Below are 10,878 nucleotides of genomic sequence, written 5' to 3' on the forward strand. Positions count from 1 at the left end.
GCTATAATTTGCATGACTTTGTTAGCCAGGTCGTTATCGTGTAGAAATACTTTCACTTAGATAAATAACGTTAACTAACGCGAATTAGCTATCGTTCAAGTAAGCAAAATGTTAGCTTGCTATACAGTCCGATTTGCTACTTTGTTAGCTGACGTTAACTAGCTAATGGTTTTTCGGCATCTTAGCATAGCAACTGAAATGACTAACGTTAGCTAGCTAGCTTCATGGCTAGCCATAATTGTATCGTTAGCTAAGCGAGCAGTGTAACTATCGGATGTCGCTCCTAACAACTGAACCGTGAGAAATGTTGTTCTCGCTTGTCATCTAATCAGTGACTCTTTTCTGGACACGATACTTTAGCCATCTCTTCTTCTAATCAATAATGAACGAAGAAAGAAAGAAAGGCCGAAAAGACAGAGTGAGTTGGGTCATGTTGTGGTGTTGTCGTGACTCTCGGTGGACGTCATCACATCTCATGACAACATCCGGTTTGAATGAGGACGTTTTCTAAAATAATATATTGTCTTTCATTTCATTATTCTATTTTGCAACTGAGATCAACTGCACTAGTTAGTGTTTATCTAATCGTCTGGTTACTACTGTACGATGTCTTTGTTTCTCATCTGTCTGGCTGGAAGTAGAGTTGAATATTGCATGGTCATTTTTCAGGCATTCTCCAGTGTGGCATTTTAATAGCATTTTTACAACGTTGTTATCACTCAATGACTTGACCACATCAGTGTTTGTAAGTTACACATTTAAATTATTGTGTCCTGAAATAGCTTTTACAGAAGTCCCCTTTGATGGTGACATTCAAATGTGACTCTTTGCATTGTAAATGGTTTAGAGTGGGAAATCAAAACAATGCTTTTTATGTAACCAAACGTCTCCTCCTACAGCACATTCGGAAAGTATTTAGACCCCTTGACTTTTTTCACATTTTGTTTACGTTACAGCCTTATTCTAAAATAGATTACATTGTTTTTTTCCATTATCAATCTACACACAATACCCCATAATGACAGAGCAAAAACTTTTTTTAGAAATCTTTGCAAATGTGMATGAATTTAGATTTTTTTTAAAGACTAACATACCACATTTACATAAGTATTCAGACCCTTTACTCAGTACTTTGTTGAAGCACCTTTGGCAACGATTACAGSCTCAAGTCTTCTTGGGTATGATGCTACAAGCTTGGCAGACCTGTATTTGGGGAATTTCTCCTATTCTTCTCTGCAGATCCTCTCAAGCTCTGTCAGGTTGGATGGGGAGTGTCACTGCACAGCTATTTTCAGGTCTCTCCAGAGATGTTCGTTCGGGATCAAGTCCAGGCTCTGACTGGGCCACTCAAGAACATTCAGAGACTTGTCCCAAAGCCACTCTTGCGTTGTCTTGGCTGTGTGCTTAGGGTCGTTGTCCTGTTGGAAGGTGAACCTTCGCCCCCAGTCTGAGGTCCTGAGCGCTCTGGAGCAGGTTTTCATCAGGGAGCTCTCTGTACTTTGCTCCGTTCATCTTTCCCTCGATTCTTACTAGTCTCCCAGTCCCTGCCGCTGAAAAACATCCCCACAGCATGATGCTGCCACCACCATGCTTCACCATAGGATAGTGCCAGGTTTCCTCCAGACATGACGCTTGGCATTCAGGTCAAAGAGTGCAATCTTGGTTTCATCAGACCAGAGAATCTTGTTTCTTATGGTCTGCTAGTCTTTAGGTGCCTTTTAGAAAGCTCCAAGCGGGACATCATGTGCCTTTTACTGAGGAGTGGCTTCCGTCTGACCACTCTACCATAAAGGCCTGATTGGTGGAGTGCTGCAAAGAAAGTTGTCCTTCTGGAAAGTTCTCCCATCTACACAGAGGAACTCTGAAGCTCTGTCAGTGACCATCGGGTTCTTGGTCACCTCCCTGACCAAGGCCCTTCTCCCCCTATTGCTCAGTTTGGCCGGGTGACCAGCTCTAGGATGAGTCTTGGTGGTTCCAAACTTCTTCCATTTTAACAATGATGGAAGCCACTGTGTTCTTGGAGACCCTTCAATGCTGCAGAAATGTTTTTGTAGCCTTCCCCAGATCTGTGCCTCGACACAATCCTGTCTCTGATCTCTACGGACAATTCCTTCGACCTCATGGTTTGGTTTTTGCTCTGACATGCACTGTCAACTGTGGGACCTTTATATAGACAGGTGTGTGCCTTTCCAAATAATGTCCAATCAATTGAATTTACCACAGGTAGACTCCAAGCAAGTTGTAGAAACATTTCTAGGATGATCAATGGAAACAGGACACACCTGAGCTCAATTTCAAGTCTCATAGCAAAGGGTCTGAATACTTATGTAAATAAGGTATTTCGTTTTTTTATTTTAAATTTGCAAATATTTCTAAAAACCTGTTCACTTTGTCATTATGGGGAATTGTGTGTAGATGTATTTAATAACTTTTTTCTAAATCAATTTTAGAATAAGGCTGTACCGTAACAAAATGTGGAGAAAGTCAAGAGGTCTGAATACTTTCAGAATGCACTCTATGTGAGGGAGTAGGAAGTTGGTACTTCTCCTCCTGTAGGAGGTTGGTACTCCTCCTCCTGTAGGAGGTTGGTACTTCTCCTCCTGTAGGAAGTTGGTACTTCTCCTCCTGTAGGAAAGTTGTAACTTCTCCTCCTGTAGGAAGGTTGGTACTTCTCCTCCTGTAGGAGGTTGGTACTTCTCCTCCTGTAGGAAGTTGGTACTTCTCCTCCTAGGAGTGGAGTGTTGGTACTTCTTCCTCCTGTAGGAGGTTGGTACTTACTCCTTCTCTCCTGTAGGAGGTTGCGTACTTGTCCTCCTCCTGTAGGAGGTAGTCTGAGGTTTGCTTTTGTAATATCAGGCTAAAGATCATCTCAATGTCTATTAGTTTCCCCCTTAGCCTTGTGTGCTAGAGCTATTGACTTAGCCTGGTTCCCAGATCTGTTTGTCAACTGTCAACTCCTTGTCATTCATTGCCTGCCATGGAGTTGACATGATGGCACAAAACAGATCTGGGACCAGGCTACTAAAGGCTAGGTTCCTCCCATCACAAACAGGGAACATGACATGGGCCTATTCCCCGTACTGTAACAAAAAGTTACTGAGCACAGTCAAAACACATTCCCTAACTGAAACCTCCCACACATCTCTGCCCCTCTTTTTCTATTGGTTCTTTCCTATTGACGTTTCTTTCTGTTGTCCTCCAGTCCCAGCACCATGCCTGGTAAGTGAATCAGTGGCGATTGGAGAAAAGGTCCCTATCGTATCTACGACCCAGAGCGGGGGCGAGGCTAAGGCCAGAGAGTGAGGAGAGGAGGGCAGCAGCGTTGGAGAGAGCAGCTATAGACTACTACTGGAAGAGAACAGCGTGCTCAGAGATAGGATGAAAGGGACTCAAGAGCTTAGGTCCGTACCTGCTTTTGTGACATATCCTACCCCTCTGGTCTAGATCACCAGCTCTTTATTTATAATGATATCTTGTGGACAGAAACATAGACACAGTGGGGGCATCTGGCCAAATTACGCCCATATTTTAGTTATGGGTTCATTTAAATGATTATTACTCCATTAAGACAACATGTCTTTAAACAACATCCCCCTCATCTACCCTATTATTGTAGGGACTTGTGACATTAACATCCCCCTCATCTACCTGTATTATCTAGTAGGGACTTGGACATTGCATCCCCTCATCTACCTGTATTATCGTAGGGACTTGTGACATTGCACCCCCTCATCTACCTGTATTATCGTAGGGACTTGTGACATTGCATCCCCCTCATCTACCTGTATTATTGTAGGGACTTGTGACATTGCATCCCCCTCATCTACCTGTATTATGTAGGGACTTGTGACATTGATCCCCCTCATCTACCTGTATTATGTAGGGACTTGTGACATTGCATCCCCCTCATCTACCTGTATTATTGTAGGGACTTGTGACATTGCATCCCCCTCATCTACCTGTATTATTGTAGGGACTTGTGACATTGCATCCCCTCATCTACCTGTATTATCGTAGGGACTTGTGACATTGCATCCCCCTCATCTACCTGTATTATCGTAGGGACTTGTGACATTGCATCCCCCTCATCTACCTGTATTATCGTAGGGACTTGTGACATTGCATCCCCCTCATCTACCTGTATTATCGTAGGGACTGTGACATTGCATCCCCCTCATCTACCTGTATTATGTAGGGACTTGTGACATTGCATCCCCCTCATCTACCTGTATTATCGTAGGGACTTGTTGACATTGCATCCCCTCATCTACCTGTATTATCGTAGGGACTTGTGACATTCATCTCCCTCATCTACCTGTATTATTGTAGGGACTTGTGACATGCATTCCCCCTCATCTACCTGTATTATTGTAGGGACTTGTGACATTGCATCCCCCTCATCTACCTGTATTATGTAGGGACTTGTGACATTGCATCCCCCTCATCTACCTGTATTATCGTAGGGACTTGTGACATTGCATCCCCCTCATCTACCTGTATATCGTAGGGACTTGTGACATTGGCATATCCCCCTCATTACCTGTATTATCGTAGGGACTTGTGACATTGCATCCCCCTCATCTACCTGTATTATTGTAGGGACGTGACATTGCATCCCCCTCATCTACCTGTATTATGTAGGGACTTGTGACATTGCATCCCCCTCATCTACCTGTATTATCGTAGGGACTTGTGACATTGCATCCCCTCATCTACCTGTATATCGTAGGGACTTGTGACATTGCATCCCCCTCATCTACCTGTATTATTGTAGGACTCTTGTGACATGCATTCCCCCTCATCTACCTGGTATATTTAGGGAACTTGTGACATTGCATCCCCCTCATCTACCTGTATTATCGTAGGGACTTGTGACATTGCATCCCCCTCATCTACCTTTATTATCGTAGGGACTTGTGACATTGCATCCCCCTCAGATCTACCCTGTATTATCGTAGGGACTTGTGACATTGCATCCCCCTCATCTACCTGTATTATTGTAGGACTTTGGTGAACATATGGGCATCCCCCTCATCTACCTGTATTATCGTAGGGACTTGTGACATTGCATCCCCCTCATCTACCTGTATTATTGTAGGGACTTGTGGCATTGTACCGATGCCACAGTACAGCAGTAGATCTGGGTTAACTACGGTCAAAAGTTTTACAACACCTACTCATTCAAGGGTTTTTCTTTATTTTTACTATTTTCTACATTGTACAATTAATAGTGAAGACATCAACTATGAAATAACACCTATGGAATCATGTAGTAACCAAAAAAGTGTTAAACAAATCAAAATATATTTGAGATTCTTCAAAGTAGCTACCCTTTGCCTTGATGACAGCTTTGCACACTCTCTTGACATTCTCTCAACCAGCTTCATGAAGTAGTCACCTGGAATGCATTTCAATTAACAGGTGGGCCTTGTTCAAAGTTAATTTGTGGAATTTCTTTCCTTAATGCGTTTGAGCCAATCAGTTGTGCTGTGACAAGGTACGGGTGGTATACAGAAGATAGCCCTATTTGGTAAAAGACCAATGCCATATTATGGCAAGAACACCTCAAATAAGCAAAGAGAAACAACATTCCATCATTACTTTAAGACATGAAGGTCAGTCAATACGGAAAATTTCAAGAACTTTGAAAGTTTCTTACATCAAGCTCTATGATGAAGCTGGCTCTCATGAGAACTACAGCAGGAATGGAAGACCCAGAGTTACCTCTGCTGCAGAGGATATGTTCATTAGTTACCAGCCTCTGAAATTGCAGCCCAAATAAATTCTTCACAGGGTTCAAGTAACAGACAGATCTCAACATCAACTGTTCAGAGGAGACTGTGTGAATCAGGCCTTCATGGTCGAATTTCTGCAAAGAAACCACTACTAAAGGACACAATAAGAAGAAGAGACTTGCTTGGGCCAAGAAACACGAGCAATGTACATTAAACCGGTGGGAATCTGTCCTTTTGGTCTGGAGTCCAAATCTGAGATTTTTGGTTCCAACCGCCGTGTCTTTGTGAAACACGCTGTGGGTGAACGGATAATATCTGCATGTGTATTTCCCACCGTGAAGCATGGAGGAGGAGGTGTGATGGTGTGGGGGTGCTTTGCTGGTGACACTGTCAGTGATTTATTTAGAAATCAAGGCACACTTAACCAGCATGGCTACCACAGCATTCTGCAGCGATATGCCATCCCATCTGGTTTGGCCTTAGTAGGACTATCATTTGTTTTTCAACAGGACATTGACCCAACACACCTCCAGGCTGTGTAAGGGCTATTTTACCGAGAAGGAGAGTGAATGGAGTGCTGCATCAGATGACCTGGCCTCCACAATCCCCCGACCTCAACCAAATTGAGAGGGTTTGGGATGAGTCGGACCGCACAGTCAAGAAAAAGCATCCAACAAGTGCTCAGCATATGTGGGAACTCTGTTGGAAAAGCATTCTGAGTGAAGCTGGTTGAGAGAATGCCAAGAGTGCAAAGTGGCTATTTTGAAGAATCTCACATATAAAATATATTTTGATTGAACTTTCCTTGGTTACTACATGATTCCATATGTGTTATTTCATAGTTTTGTAAGATGGCGCCGGAGAAGAAGGCAGACGTTTTACTTGCCCCCAGCCGATTTGTTTATTTGCGTTGTTTGTAACTTAATTTTTTAAACTTATTTTGTACATAATGTTGCCGCTACTGTCTCTTATGACAGAAAATAACTTCTAGACATCAGGACTGTGATTACTCACCACAGACTAGCAGAATCCCGACGCAAAGGATATACTGCTTCCTCGGGAACAGGCCCTGATCCCCGTGATCTCCGTGAAGAGGCGGCGGAGAAAGAGGGGCCAAAGGGCGGGCTGCCTTCTGAGAATTCGTAGGCGATTGAATAAACTCCCACTTCCTTCCATTCTGCTAGCAAACGTGCAATCTTTGGAGAATAAAATCGACGAGTTATGCAGAAGATTAAACTACCAACGGACTTTTAAAAACAAACATCTTATGCTTCACGGAGTCGTGGCTGAACGACGACAATATCAACATACAGCTGGCTGGTTATACGATGTACTGGCAGGATAGAACAYRYGCMTCTGGTAAGACAAGGGGCGGCGGACTKTGTARTTTTGTAAATAACAGCTGATGCACGATATCAGAGAGCTATTGCTCGCCTGAGTATCTCATTATAAGCTGTAGACCACACTACCTACTGAGAGAGTTTTCATCCGTATTCTTTGTAGCTGTTTACATTCCACCACAATCAGAGGCTGGCGCTGAGACGGCAATGAATGAGCTGTATTCCGCCATAAGCAAACAAGATAACGCTCACCCAAAGGCGGCACTCCTAGTAGCCGGGAAACCTAAAGAAATTTGGGAAAACGGATATCTGCATGTTAAATGTGCAACCAGAGGAAAATAACTCTGGACCACCTATACTCCACACACAGAGACGCATACAAAGCTCTCCCTCGATTTGTCAAATCTGACCATAATTATATCCTCCTGATTCCTGCTTACAAGCGAACATTAAAGCAGGAAMCACCAGTGACCTAGATCAATAAAAAAGTGGTCAGATGAAGCAGATGCTAAGCTACAAGACTGTTTTTCTAGCACAGACTGGAATATGTTCTGGGATTCCTCCGATGGAATTGAGGAGTACACCACATCAGTCATTGGCTTCATCAATAAGTGCATCGACGACGTCGTCCCCACAGTGACCGTACGTACATACCCCAACCAGAAGCCATGGATTACAGGCANAGCATGGAGGAGGAGGTGTGATGGTGTGGGGGTGCTTTGCTGGTGACACTGTCAGTGATTTATTTAGAAATCAAGGCACACTTAACCAGCATGGCTACCACAGCATTCTGCAGCGATATGCCATCCCATCTGGTTTGGCCTTAGTAGGACTATCATTTGTTTTTCAACAGGACATTGACCCAACACACCTCCAGGCTGTGTAAGGGCTATTTTACCGAGAAGGAGAGTGAATGGAGTGCTGCATCAGATGACCTGGCCTCCACAATCCCCCGACCTCAACCAAATTGAGAGGGTTTGGGATGAGTCGGACCGCACAGTCAAGAAAAAGCATCCAACAAGTGCTCAGCATATGTGGGAACTCTGTTGGAAAAGCATTCTGAGTGAAGCTGGTTGAGAGAATGCCAAGAGTGCAAAGTGGCTATTTTGAAGAATCTCACATATAAAATATATTTTGATTGAACTTTCCTTGGTTACTACATGATTCCATATGTGTTATTTCATAGTTTTGTAAGATGGCGCCGGAGAAGAAGGCAGACGTTTTACTTGCCCCCAGCCGATTTGTTTATTTGCGTTGTTTGTAACTTAATTTTTTAAACTTATTTTGTACATAATGTTGCCGCTACTGTCTCTTATGACAGAAAATAACTTCTAGACATCAGGACTGTGATTACTCACCACAGACTAGCAGAATCCCGACGCAAAGGATATACTGCTTCCTCGGGAACAGGCCCTGATCCCCGTGATCTCCGTGAAGAGGCGGCGGAGAAAGAGGGGCCAAAGGGCGGGCTGCCTTCTGAGAATTCGTAGGCGATTGAATAAACTCCCACTTCCTTCCATTCTGCTAGCAAACGTGCAATCTTTGGAGAATAAAATCGACGAGTTATGCAGAAGATTAAACTACCAACGGACTTTTAAAAACAAACATCTTATGCTTCACGGAGTCGTGGCTGAACGACGACAATATCAACATACAGCTGGCTGGTTATACGATGTACTGGCAGGATAGAACAYRYGCMTCTGGTAAGACAAGGGGCGGCGGACTKTGTARTTTTGTAAATAACAGCTGATGCACGATATCAGAGAGCTATTGCTCGCCTGAGTATCTCATTATAAGCTGTAGACCACACTACCTACTGAGAGAGTTTTCATCCGTATTCTTTGTAGCTGTTTACATTCCACCACAATCAGAGGCTGGCGCTGAGACGGCAATGAATGAGCTGTATTCCGCCATAAGCAAACAAGATAACGCTCACCCAAAGGCGGCACTCCTAGTAGCCGGGAAACCTAAAGAAATTTGGGAAAACGGATATCTGCATGTTAAATGTGCAACCAGAGGAAAATAACTCTGGACCACCTATACTCCACACACAGAGACGCATACAAAGCTCTCCCTCGATTTGTCAAATCTGACCATAATTATATCCTCCTGATTCCTGCTTACAAGCGAACATTAAAGCAGGAAMCACCAGTGACCTAGATCAATAAAAAAGTGGTCAGATGAAGCAGATGCTAAGCTACAAGACTGTTTTTCTAGCACAGACTGGAATATGTTCTGGGATTCCTCCGATGGAATTGAGGAGTACACCACATCAGTCATTGGCTTCATCAATAAGTGCATCGACGACGTCGTCCCCACAGTGACCGTACGTACATACCCCAACCAGAAGCCATGGATTACAGGCAGCATTCGCACTGAGCTAAAGGTTAGAGCTGCCGGTTTCAAGGAGTGGGACTCTAACCCGGAAGCTTATAAGAAATCCCACTATGCCCTCGGACGTACCATCAAACAGGCAAAGTCTCAATACAGGACTAAGATCGACTCGTACTACACCGGCTCTGACACTCGTCGGATGTGGCAGGGCTTGCAAACCATTACAGACTACAAGGGAAAGCACAGCCGAGAGCTGCCCAGTGACACGAGCCTACCAGACGAGCTAAACTACTTCTATGCTCGCTTCGAGACAAATAACACTGAAACATGCATGAGAGCACCAGCTGTTCCGGAAGACTGTGTGATCACACTCTCCGCAGCCGACGTGAGTAAAACCTTTTAAACAGGTCAACATTCACAAGGCCACAGGGCCAGACGGATTACCAGGACGTGTACTGCGAGCATGCGCTGACCAACTGGAAAGTGTCTTCGCTGACATTTTCAACCTCTCTCTGTCCAAGTRTGTAATACCAACATGTTTTAAGCAGACCACCATTGTGCCCAAGAACACTAAGGTAACATGCCTAAATGACTACCGACCCGTAGCAGTCATGTCTGTAGCCATGAAGTGCTTTGAAAGGCTGGTCATGGCTCACATCAACACCGTTATCCCAGAAACCTTAGACCCACTCCAATTTGCATACTGCCCCAACAGATCCACAGATGATGCAATCTATATTGCACTCCACACTGCCCTTTCCCACCTGGACAAAAGGAACACCTATGTGAGAATGCTATTCATTGACTACAGCTCAGCGCTCAACACTATAGTGCCCTCAAAGCTCATCAATAAGCTAAGGACCCTGGGACTAAACACCTCCCTCTGCAACTGGATCCTGGACTTCCTGACGGGCCGAACCCAGGTGGTAAGGGTAGGTAACAACACATCCTCAACACAGGGTCCCCTCAGGGGTGCGTGCTCAGTCTCCTGTACTTCTTGTTCACTCATGACTGCACGGCCAGGCACGACTCCAACACCATCATTACATTTTCCAATGACACAACAGTGGTAGGCCTGATCAACGACGAGACAGCCTATAGGGAGGAGGTCAGAGACTTGGCTGTGTGGTGCAAGGACAACAACCTCTCCCTCAACGTGATCAAGACAAAGGAGATGATTGTGGACTACAGGAAAAAGAGGACCAAGCACGCCCCCATTCTCATCGACGGGGCTGCAGTGGAGCAGGTTGAGAGCTTCAAGTTCCTTGGTGTCCACATCACCAACAAACTAACATGGTCCAAGCACACCAAGACACTCGTGAAGAGGGCACGACAAAACCTATTCCCCCTCAGGAGACTGAAAAGATTTGGCATGGGTCCTCAGATCCTCAAAAGGTTCTACAGCTGCACCATCGAGAGCTTCCTGACTGGTTGCATCTGCATTGCTCCCCCCCCCCCCCCCCCCCCTA

At 44.7% G+C, this 10,878-nt stretch overlaps 1 pseudogene; it reads left to right on the forward strand.

The window, feature by feature from the left end:
• The first annotated feature begins 3,057 nt into the window (after positions 1 to 3,057).
• Positions 3,058 to 10,878, forward strand: part of LOC111967066 (TNFAIP3-interacting protein 1-like) — a 35,352-nt pseudogene continuing 27,531 nt past the window's right edge.

The sequence above is a fragment of the Salvelinus sp. IW2-2015 genome, linkage group LG8, assembly GCF_002910315.2.
Source record: "Salvelinus sp. IW2-2015 linkage group LG8, ASM291031v2, whole genome shotgun sequence".
NCBI classification, from domain to species: Eukaryota; Metazoa; Chordata; class Actinopteri; order Salmoniformes; family Salmonidae; genus Salvelinus; species Salvelinus sp. IW2-2015.